A 12,526-nucleotide genomic window follows, 5' to 3' on the forward strand; every position below is an offset into this window, starting at 1 on the left:
CTAGCGCGGCCGCGCCCGAAATTGGCGCGGCCGCGCCCGAAAGTGGCGCGCCCGCGCCCTGTTTCTGCACCAGAATCCTGATTTTAGTCGAAATTGAAGATTTTGCGAGTCCTGGTCATCCTGGAGCCTATATATATCAATAAAAAGACGTTTTCAACAACAAGGAGCCATGAGAGAGCAATAAGACTACCTGGAGAGCACGAGACGGCTATGGAGAAGAAGACTTTTGTTTTCTTTAATATAGTTGATACTTAGATGCTTGTTTTTGATTTGTCCTTGAACCCTAGCACTCTTATATTATTTATTATCATGTTTTCATTGGAACCCATGATAATGATGAGTTCGATTATGAACTAATCATTGTCATGGGGTTCTAACGGATGTACTTATGGATATCTATAGTTAATTGTTTCGATACCGGAGTGTGTGGTGATTGATTGATATCCTAGTATTGGTTGTGGTTATTCATCTTATGTGCGTAGCTAACATATAAGATAACATGTTAATCTCTTTTGTGGATGCCTGGTAGTAGGGTATTCGTGCAACGAAAGTTGGCGTTTACTAGTTTCGTGTTATCTGATTAGTTGTCATCACTATTACATGCTAAGGTTAAAAACAATGACTTTGAATGAAGTAGTAATGAAGTTAGAATCCCATGTTATTCTTATATAAGTAATTCAATCTTAATTCCTTTAGTTAATGTTATTTAGTATAATCTCTTCGTTAAATCAAAACTCAATTTGTTATTGTCCTAGCATTGAGCGATAGCCATACCATTGTTGAATAGGTGCATAATCTTAAGTTAACTAAAAAGAGTCTCTGTGGGTACGAATCTGATTTATATCTTATACTACTTGTGAACGCATATACTTGCATGTAATTTTAGTGCGTGTTTTCACCCTAACAATGCCCGTATGAAAGCAGTTTATTCTGTAAAGTTGGACATTTAGAAATCTGGATAGCCTTACACCCTGTCACTAAAACAGTTATAACTCTCCGTAGGAAATTGCTTTTGCCAAACTATTTTTTTTGCATAAAAACTAGACTACGAGATCTTTCCAACGATATATAGATTGCTGTCCAGAAATTTTCCTAGAAAAGCAATTTTTCTAGTAATTTTTTACAGATTTTCTGGTCACTTTTCAGCATCGTTTCATATCCTTTTCCATCATCTTTTCTAGTAATTATTTTGGTTTAAGCAACTTGTACTTTCTGTTGTGCAAGTCATGCCTGTACTAAACAAGACTAAGTCAAATTGACATTCCTAAATAAGTTTTATGGTAATCTAAGTTTTTATTTTGTATAATATCACTTAAGTATGTAAAAGTGTAAATATATTAGGCTGGAGTATTTTTCCGCAAACAGTCTCAATCCTAAGAATAAACTCTGAAAGAAGATCATGACGATCATGCCTCAGAGACAGTATGAAGAAGCTTGGAGTTGAATAAATCTGTTTTGGGAAAAATATTCTTAGTCAAGAAATCTACAAGTCACAGAATAAGTGTTATAGAGAAGTCATTCGAGAACTCCATAATGACTTATCGAGAAGTCAAGAAAATCTACTAGAGATCTCAGAGATATCGACAAGCCAAATGAGGATATGAAGATTGGAGATATCGACAAGTCAAATTATCACTAGAGATCTCAGAGATATCGATAAGTCAAAATATCACTAGAGATCTCTGAGATATCGATAAGTCATTTCTTCACTAGAGAACTCAGAGATATCGATAAGCCAAAGTGAAGACATGAAGATGAGAGACCTCGACAAGCCAAATTCTCTTATAGAGAACTCAGAGACTTTGATAAGTCAAATAACTATAGAGGAATTAGAGATCTCGATAAGTTACTATACTTATCGAGATGTCAAGTTCTATATATATCAAAATGGAGATCTCGAACTAAAACTCAGAGTATAAAGTACAGACCGGTTAAATATCCAAGATTATCAATCAACAAATAAATCAATCACTGATTTGAAAAGTCTACAAAAAGCAGCTTGAAGAGTAAAATATCAAAGGCCTAGATTAACTGACAAAGTAAAGTCACAGACATGCATGATAAAGTTTACTTGTGTGTGTTTCTGGTACTCTAGTTTTTATTATAATGGGAGAACCAGCAGCAACGAAAGTGTTGATGGATTATTCTCGACCAAATATCAATAATATTCAATCTAGCATTATCAGGCCAGCTATCGCAGCTAATACCTTTGAGATCAAGCCTGACATAATTCAGATGGTACATAATTCAGTTCAGTTTGGGGGTGCTCCAACGGAAGATCCCAACATGCATATCAGAGATTTCATCGAGATCTGCAACACTTTCAAGTTCAAAAATGTTTCTGAAGATGCTATAAAGATGAGGCTTTTCGCATTCTCTCTAAAAGACAAGGCTAAGAGCTGGTTACACTCTCTACCAGCTGGTTCTATCACTACTTGGGAGGATCTTGCTCATAATTTTCTTACTAAATTCTTCCCTATGGCAAAGACAGCTGTACTCAAGAATGCTCTTACTCAATTTGCACAGCAATCGAGAGAAACTCTATGTGAAGCTTGGGAGCGCTAAAAGGAGATACTTAGGAAGTATCCTCATCATGGTATGCCTGATTGGATGATCATCAATTGTTTTTATAATGGGTTGGGAGCATAGTTTAGACCCATGCTTAATGCAGCATCATGTGGAGTATTATGGGAAAAGAGCTATGAGGAAGCTTATGATCTAATTGAACTGATGGTTGTTAATGAATATTAGTATCCAACTCAGAGATTACCACATGGCAAGGTAGCATGAGTTCTTGAAGTGAATACAACTACGACTATCACTGCTCAACTAAATGCGTTGTCTATGAAGATCGATTCTCTGGCTAAATATGGTGTTAATCAGATAACCAGTATTATTGAGCTGTGTGCAGGTTCACATGCGATGGATGAATGCGCTATATCTAGTGAATCAGCTCAGTTTGTGAGCAATTTTCAAAGATCGCAGCAACCAGCTCCACCCACTTATCATCCTAACAACTGGAATCATCCTAACTTCAGCTGGAGCAAAACTCAGAGTGCGATGCAACAGCCTTATCAGCAGTATGCAGCAAAGCAATTCAACCCTCCTGTTTTTCAAGAACCACAATTTGTACCAAGACAATAACTCCAACTTCAACAACTAACTCATGGAGGTGCAGGTCAATCTTCGAATGAAAAATCTGAATTGGAGGAGTTGAGGCTTATGTGCAAAAACCAGGCTCTTATATTCCAAAGCCAAGCTGTTTCTATCAAGACTCTGGAGAACCAGATAGGGCAAATTACTAACGCCTTATTGAATCGAATACCAGGAATGCTTTCTAGTGATACAGAAGCCAATCCAGGCAAGAGGGAAGTTAACGAAGAGGTGAACTCCATCTCCTTGAGATCCCAAAAGGTCGCAAGCCCCCAAATTCAGCAAGATGAAGAGTATGAAAACTCTGTCCAGAATGCAGATGCGTCTACACCCTTGCCAATTCCTGGAAATGAGATTGTAGTTGAAAAAGTGGTGCAAAAGGATGCCGAGGTGGAATCAAGTTAGAAAACTATGGAACACACTCCTCTTGAGGGTAATAAAGGGGAGAAACATGTTTATCCTCCACCTCCTTTTCCTAAGAGGCTGCAGAAGTAGAAGTTGGATACACAATTTGCTAATTTTCTGGAGGTGTTCAAGAAACTTCACATCAATATACCTTTCGCAGAAGCTCTTGAACAGATGCCTAGCTATGCGAAGTTTATGAAAGGTATTATCTCTCAGAAAGTGAAGCTCGATAACTTAAAGACCGTTGCTCTTACGGAGGAATGCAGTGCAGTTCTGCAACAGAAATTGCCTCCGAAGCTTAAGGATCCCGGAAACTTTACGATTCCATGCACTATTGGAAATCTCTCGTTCGACAAGTGTTTGTGTGACTTGGGAGCTGGCATCAATCTGATGCCCTTGTCAGTTTTCAAGAAACTTGGACTACCTGATCCAAAACCTGTGAACATGTCTTTGCAGTTGGCTGATCATTCCTTCACTTATCTGCAAGGAGTAGTGGAGGATATCTTGGTTAAGGAGGATAAGCTCATCTCTCCTGCTGATTTTGTCATTTTATACTTTGAGGAAGATAAGAAGATTTCCATTATCTTGGGAAGACCATACTTGGCTACAGGCTGTACTATGATTGATGTGCAAAAAGAAGAGCTTACGATGAAGGTTCAAGATCAGAAGGTCACTTTTAGTGTGTTCAAGGCAATAAAGTTACCCACAGATAAAAAGCAGTGCTTTAAAGTAGAGTAGGTCGACTCTATCGTGAATTCGGAGCTTGAGAAATTTCCAAAGTCAGATACCTTAGAGAGCCTTAATAGGGGAATCAGTTCTTGAAGATGAAGAAGGAGCAAAGCAACTGCAGGTTTTGAATGCACCTCCGTGGAAGAGGAAGTTGGATATTTCATTCGATTCTCTGGGGTTAGCAGAGCTGAAAATTTCTCAGGAGCGTCTTGAACCGTCGATTGAAGAAACTCTCACATTTGAGCTCAACCCACTGCCAAATCACTTGAGTTATGCAATCTTAGGTGCACCCCCTGACAAGGGGTTGGAATATATCTATGATAATCTAAAGGGTGACCGGCCGGTTCCTCCCGTGCTTACAGAGGGTCCCTCGCGTGAACCACAGATAGTTGATATGTTTGGTCTTGGTGATGCGCAGTATAGAATGTCGATTCAGCGTATTGAGGCCATGCATGACATCCACTGACAATTTGTTGAAGAATTGACACATATTAACGGTACTGTTTTTCGAGACACTGGTGTCGAGGTTGATTGGCCACCTGATCCTCCACCAAAGGAGGGTGATCCTCTGGACAACTAGGTATGCCTGAAATCCTTATAATTACCTTCAATGAGGACATTGAAAATTTTAAGTTTGGGGGTGATAATGTAAGGATTAGTTTGTGTGTGTCCATATAGATTCATATTGCATGTATAGTTGTTAAATCATTCATATTTTTGCATGATTGTTCATATAGGTCATAATTATTTGCATTTTTGTTTATGTTTTTATGTGAGTTCTTTTAGTTGCATGTGCATGCATATAACATGATCCCGTAGGATGAGCTGTTTCTGATTGATAAGTTGATGTTGATTTGAGTGTAGTGATGGCGAATAGAGGAATGTTTAAGTCTTAATAAATTGATTTGCATGCCCAGAAAAAAAATCACAAGTCTTATAGGTTGCTTTTAAACTAGATCATGATCATACTTGTTTGTTGTTGAGATTTAATCACTTGGTTATATTTAGAATTTGTGATATTCCCGTAATGACGTAAAAATACTAAATTTTTAAACTGGAGAAAAGTTGGAATTCGTTGCTTGTTTGAATAAGGCTAGGCGTCAAATGGCTAGTAGCTGACTCATATTTCTATGAGTAGTCTAGGGTTCAATGAGATGGAGCGAAACACACTCATTCAGAAATCATTGAAAAAAGAGAAAAAAGAGAAAAAAAAGAAAAAGAAAGAAAGTATGTGTTTATGCATAATTGATCAAGAGTGAGCTCTTTAATACTCGAGTAATTAAGTTCTAGGGGACTTTGTGCCTAGTGACCTAAGGCTTTTATAGTCTGGGATCCGCTAACCTAACGCTCGTTACATGGGTAATATTGTATAAGTCTTTTGGGACCTCATTCATTGCATGGTCAAATAAGCATCTCTGTTATGTGTTCAATAATAGCATGAATTTTTGTATAACTCTAGTAGGAAGGAGGTGTTGAGAGTAATTATGCGTTTAATGTCTATTCTATTTATAAACTTGTGATTGTTTTGATGATAGATAAGTTATGGTTATTGATCTAGTATCGAGAGTATATTTGTTAAGCATCCACACACGCACATTTCTGGTTTGTGAGTTGGTTTGTGGGATTTATTCGAATTCTATTAAAATTTATTGCATTCTTAGAGGAGTTGGCTTATTCATTTGGTTATGGTTATTTTGAGGGGATCGATTGCATTGTCATTTAGTTGCATTCACGTAGTTGCATTCATGCAATAGGTTTGTTTTATAGATTTGAGTCTGTTTATACTTGAGGACAAGCATTGATTCAAATTTGGGGGTGTGATAAGTGGATTTTTCATCTACTTGGAACGCTTCATTACAAGCTTAAGTTGGTATTTTGGACTCAAGTTGTTGGTATTTTTGATATGTTTTTGTGTAATTGCATTTAAGGCATCAGTAAAATGAAGAAAAGATCTTTTTAAAGATATATGATGAAAAGAGATCAGAATTGAAAGCCTAGGCCATCTCAAGTTATAGAGAATCTCGTTAGCTTCGCGTGGGCAGTTGAATCGCCTAATTCTGACGAGCAGAAACCAAGATACGGCCAAAAGAAGAATTGTTAGAAAATTTCCAAAAGGCCATCGCGGCCGCGCCAGAACCTGCGCGCCCGCGCTTCAGAAATCACTATTCCAGTGCGACCGCACCCGAAAGTAGCGCACCCGCGCCCTGTTTCTGCACCAGAATCGTGATTTTAGTCAAAATTGAAGATTTTGATAGTCTTGGTCAACCTGGAGCCTATATATATCAATAAAAAACATTTTAAACAACAAGGAGCAAGTGGAGAGCAATAAGAAGACCTAGAGAGCACGAAACAACTATGGAGAAGAAGACTTTTATTTTCTTTAATAGAGTTGATATTTGGATGCTTGATTTCGATTTGTCCTTGAACCGTAGGACTCTTATATTGTTTATTATCATGTTTTCATTGGAACCCATGGTGACGATGAGTTCAAATTATGAACTAATCGTTGTCATGGGGTTCTAACGGGTTTACTTATGGATTTCTATAGTTAATTGTTTTGATACCTAAGTGTGTGGTGGTTGATTGATATCCTAGTATTGGTTGTGCTTATTCGTCTTATGTGGGTAGCTAACATATAAGATAACGTGTTAATCTCTATTGAAGCAAAAGTGAATATAGAGGTTTAGAACTTGCCATGCTAGCATAGGTTCATGTATTTATTATGCATGATTCGTAGGTTATTTTAACCATCTTACTTGCCCTATGTAATCACGATAGATAACTTGTTCATTAAACCTTTATGTTGTCAAATTTTATAGACATATAGGGTCTCAACATAATTGGTGTCTATTCAGCTTCTATCTCTTTTGTGGATGTCTGGTAGTAGGGTATTCGTGCAACGAAAGTTAGTGTTTACTAGTTTCGCGTTATCTGATAAGTTATCATCACCATTACATACTAAGGTTAAGGACAATGACTTTGAATGAAGTAGTAATGAAGTTAGAATCCCATGTTGTTCTCATATAAGTAATTCAATCTTAATTCCTTTAGTTAATGTTATTTAGTATAATCTCTTAGTTAAATCAAAATTCAATTTGTTATTGTCCTAGCACTGAGCGATAGCCATACCATTGTTGCATAGGTGCATAATCTTAAGTTAACTAAAAAGAGTCTCTGTGGTTACGAATCTGATTTATATCTTATACTACTTGCGAACGCGTATACTTGCGTGTAATTTTAGTGCATGTTTTCGCCCTAACAATGCTCGTATGAAAGCAGTTTATTCTGTAAAGTTGGACATTCAGAAATCTGGATAGCCTTACACCCTGTTACTAAAACAGTTATAACTCTCCGTAGGAAATTGCTTTTGCCAAGCTGTTTTATGCATAAAAAACTAGACTGCGAGATCTTTCCAATGATATATAGATTGTTATCCATAAATTTCCCTAGAAAAGCAATTTTCTAATATATTTTTGCAGATTTTCTGGTCACTTTTCAGCATCGTTTCATATCCTTTTCCAGCATCTTTTTGAGTAATTTTTCTGGTTTAAGCAACTTGTACTTTCTGTTGTGCAAGATATGCCTGTACTAAACAAGACTAAGTCAAATTGACATTCCTAAATAAGTTGTATGGTAATCTAAGTTTTTATTTTGTATTGTATCACTTAAGACAGTATGAAGAAGCTTGGAGTTGAATAAATCTATTTTGGGAAAAATATTCTAACAAGTCACAGATTAAGTGTTATAGAGAAGTCATTCGAGAACTCCATAATGACTTATCGAGAAGTCAAGAAAATATACTAAAGATCTCAAAGATATCGACAAGCCAAATGAGGATATTGAAGATTGGAGATATCGACAAGTCAAATTATCACTAGAGATCTCAGAGATATCGATAAGTCAAAATATCACTAGAGATCTCTGAGATATCGACAAGTCATTTCTTCACTAGAGAACTCAGAGATATCGATAAGCCAAAGTGAAGACATGAAGATGAGAGACCTCGATAAGCCAAATTCACTTATAGAGAACTCAGAGACTTCGATAAGTCAAATAACTATAGAGTAATTAGAGATCTCGATAAGTCAATATACTTATCAAGATGTCAAGTTCTATATATATCAAACTGGAGATCTCGAAGTAAAACTCAAAGTACAAAGTACAGACCAGTTAAATATCCAAGATTACCAATCAACAGACAAATCAATCATTGATTTGAAAAGTCTACAAAAAGCAGCTTAAAGAGTACAATATCAAAGGCCTAAATTAACTGACAAAGTAAAGTCACAGACATGCACGATTTGCATAGAAACACTAAGCCAGAAATAGAAAGTTTTAGTTAACTTAAAGTAGGGTTTAGTTCATGCTATTGCATGCTGTGTAAAACCAATGGTTACTGTTCTATAAAGTAAATACTGGATGCTTTGTTTTAAGTGTAACAAAATAGATCTAAAAATTCTTGTAACTCTCAAGAGAGAAGCTGAGTTCTTTATCAGTAAAGAACCCTAAAATTTGTAGTAAAACACTAACTTGATTTTAATATAAAGTTAAGTGATTTTTGAAAGATAAGTGTGTTCATGTGCATGTTTTAATTATTCTGTTAAAACATATTATCTCTTCAATATATATTACTTTGTTCACCATCCAAAAACAGTTTAAAAAGATTAAAATTGTCTTAAACACATTCAACCCCCTGTGTTGTATTCATTACCCAACAAGTGGTATCAGAGCGAAATCTGAAAGCAAATAGATTAAAGATCTTGGAAGAATGAATACAGAGAAGCTGAGCAGTATCAAAATCCCCACCTTTGACAGATCTAAGTATACACTATGGAAAAAGAAAACGTTGTTGTTCATAAGGATGTCCAATCCATTATACATTCAGATCCTCAAGAATGGGCTTTTCACCCCCATGCTAAGAATTAAAGAATCTACAGATGGAGCCATGGTCATTCCAGCACATTATGCTTGTAACGCCCCCAAATCCGGGGTCAGGAATCTAGGTCGTCACACAATCCTTCCATCATGTGTAACCTGCATTAACTCAATAATCTAATAATTCCATATCACAGACCCGCAATCTCACACACTCACAAGTTATAGCCTTAGAAATGACATACAACAAGCATCATCTATTATTAAGACTCAAATGTACTTCACAGGATCTTAAACAATTATTCGTAACCTCTAAATGAAGTTACAATAATTACTACTAACATCTTATACATATCTGGATACTCTGGTCCACCTGAGACAAAGTTGTAAGGGATTCTCCCCACGATTTTAAGTGACTAAGTCCCACGCCGGCATACTGGTAATCTGTTGTCTTGTGACATTTAAAAAAAAGCAAGAGTGAGCAATAATGCTCAACCATAATAATCAACAGTATAAAAAGATTATATGAGAAATTCAAGTATAATTCTATATACGATAAATCTGTTTATTTAAAATAGTTTTCCTTGGTGATTCAAACCTTCTTTCGTTATCCTGCAAATACCTTAATGGTAAACCCAGCACCTAGGTTTGGGTTACGGTATTGCATCACAATTCCAATTGGAAAAATTTAGGACATTCACTGGAGCCACTGCATACGATGATCAGTCATACTACGGAAATAACAATATTTTCTACTAGTAGAAGGATGACACCTTCGCATCCCGGTTATCACCCTTTCCGCATTCGGGTTGCGTGTCCCATTTTGGGTATACTCATACTTTACAAGTTCCTGAGTACAAAGAGTACCTTCGCCCGCGGTACCTTTGGTAGTCTCTCTAGTACACATAGTACTAGAGTCTACCCCTCCAAGTCCTTTAAAAGAATCCTATCATATCTCGAGAACTCGAACCACATCGAAGTTCCCCAAGCGTTTTGCTTGTTGATAAAAACAACTTATCTTATCAGTGTATATATATATATATGTACTTCCTAAAAATTTCGGAGGAAGTACTAAGGATGTGAGTTGACCGTTGTCAACATATAATTAAATAAGGGGGAGTTTCTTTTGAAACTGTATTCAAAATATTTAAAATAAGTTGATATAATATTTTTCGCCGATTTGAAAGTATTCGAATGACTTTCTGAAATTCAGAAGGTATTTTAAAAGTAGGCCTTGTGATTTTTAAATCAATTTAAATTACTAAATAAATATTTAATGCTTAGATAATAATTATTAAATAATTAAACCTCGAATAATTATATATTTTAAAAAAATATTTGAAATAATATTCCTCAACTAGTTTATGTTGAAATAATTAAAGTAATCCTTAATAATATACTTAATCAAGTATGAAATAAATAATCGTTGGAGAATACTTCTCATAAATTGAATGAATAACTTGAAATAATATTTGTTGCTCAAGTAAATAAATGTAGTTGAGGGAATACGATCTTTGGAAATCGTTTTAAATATATTCGAGGTATTTAATACTTCACAAGTGGGCACCGAGTCCCTTGGGATAAAACAAGTACGGACTTTTGATCGTCCAAAACATCTCCGGGATGATACCTGGGTTTATAATTTATATAAACTGACCAACTCTCGGTCTTACAACTTATACATCACGCTCTACTATAGCGTTAATATTCTTAAATAAAACAACTCTGGAATACTTCCGGGTTTTCATCAAATTATACTAACCGATCCTCGGTCTTAAATATACTCTTCATATATACAACGCTACTCTCTAGCGTTATCGATTAAAATTCGGTAATCTTCATATACCAAAATGATTAATATATCGTACGACATTATATATCATAATTAGTAAATATCGTAATACAACATCATGTATATATAGCATTTATTTGAAAACAACACAACATAACAGTTTTAAAATGTAGGGTTTGAAAACTTACCTGGAGTCTAAGATACGTTTTCTGACATGCTCTCGTTCCAGGTTTTCTAATCAACAAATATCATAATCTTAATCAGTATTTCTAATCCCATTACCGAATTATATTTATAATAAGTTTAATACTTCATAATTTTCAATATTTGACCGACTCGAAATAAGTATCGATCCTTGGTCGAAAAGGACGGTCAAAGTGGTCTTCTAGAGTTGACTTTACCGAATGTTACTATTACGCAACTCGTACTCTAACATTTTTAATAAATCGTAAAATTAATATTTTAATACGAAACCACATCAAGGAGATTCTTGAGTGATTTTAATATTTATCATAAAAGTTTTATTTTGAATACAATTAGGTGAAAAGCATTTCAAAAGTTCGGTCAACTACTGAGTTTTACTATTCAAACCGTTTTCACTAAAACATTGATATCTCTCAAACCGTTAACTCAATTGATGCAACGTTTTCGCATGCGCAATATAGAAAAAATTTAGAATACATCATTTGAAAATGGTGTTCTGGTAACAGCCCCGAAGTAGCAGTTTCTAATAGGGGGTTGTTTTTTATGTTCGTGCTCCACGTGTCCTCGGCTCCGATATTTTTATAAAATTGAAAAATTAACATTTTTACTTGAAATTTTTATGGAAGTTAATAAACTCTATGTAGTAATCTCTGTAAAAAATTCATGTTTTTTAAATATTTTTAAGTCTATCATTTCTATTTACAAAATTCATAATTCGTAGCAGTTTTTGTCGCGTAAATCACTTTTACTAAAACGGTCATAACTTTTGATCCGTAAATTGAAATCAAGCGATTCAAGCGCCTAAATGATCCTCATAAAATTTTATATAATAATAAAGTCTCATGTTTTGAGAAACTACAGTTTATATATTCGGGAACTTCTGCAGAAACTTAAGTTGAGTTTTATTTATTTTAACGAGATTACAATTACGATCCGAGTTTCGTTTATGTCTTAAATCATTATACCACCATGAACAACCATAAAATCATCATCCCAACACTAATTCCTCTCAAGAACATCATTTCCTTGAGGAAAAAATCATCAATTTTAAAACTAATTAACTAAACATCAAGATAATATCAAATCAATCATCGAAACCATACTTATATCCAAGATCCTTACTTTTCTTAAAACTTAAAACTTAAACAAAGTTTGGATGAAGGTTTATACCTTTCTTGGTATCTTTGGAGGTTTTCTTCTTTATGGTTGAACCTTGGGAGGGATTGATTGTGCTTAAGGATCCTAAATCATGCCATGAAAATCAAGAAAACAAAACGAGATTTTCGGAGTTACTATTCACCACCAATTTTGAGCAAGGATTTGACTATGCTATTTTAATCCAATACCCATGAAATTTGGAAAGTACCT

General features: G+C 35.2%; 1 non-coding gene across 1 annotated transcript; it reads right to left on the bottom strand.

Annotated features, from left to right (window-relative positions):
- Nucleotides 1–2,493: 2,493 nt before the first annotated feature.
- On the bottom strand, nt 2,494–2,600 carry LOC141663065 (small nucleolar RNA R71). Its single transcript, XR_012551150.1, has one exon. It is a non-coding gene; the product is annotated as a small nucleolar RNA R71 (small nucleolar RNA).
- Between the last annotated feature and the right edge of the window lie 9,926 nt (nt 2,601–12,526).

This window comes from Apium graveolens, chromosome 5 (genome assembly GCF_009905375.1).
Source record: "Apium graveolens cultivar Ventura chromosome 5, ASM990537v1, whole genome shotgun sequence".
Lineage (NCBI taxonomy): Eukaryota > Viridiplantae > Streptophyta > Magnoliopsida > Apiales > Apiaceae > Apium > Apium graveolens.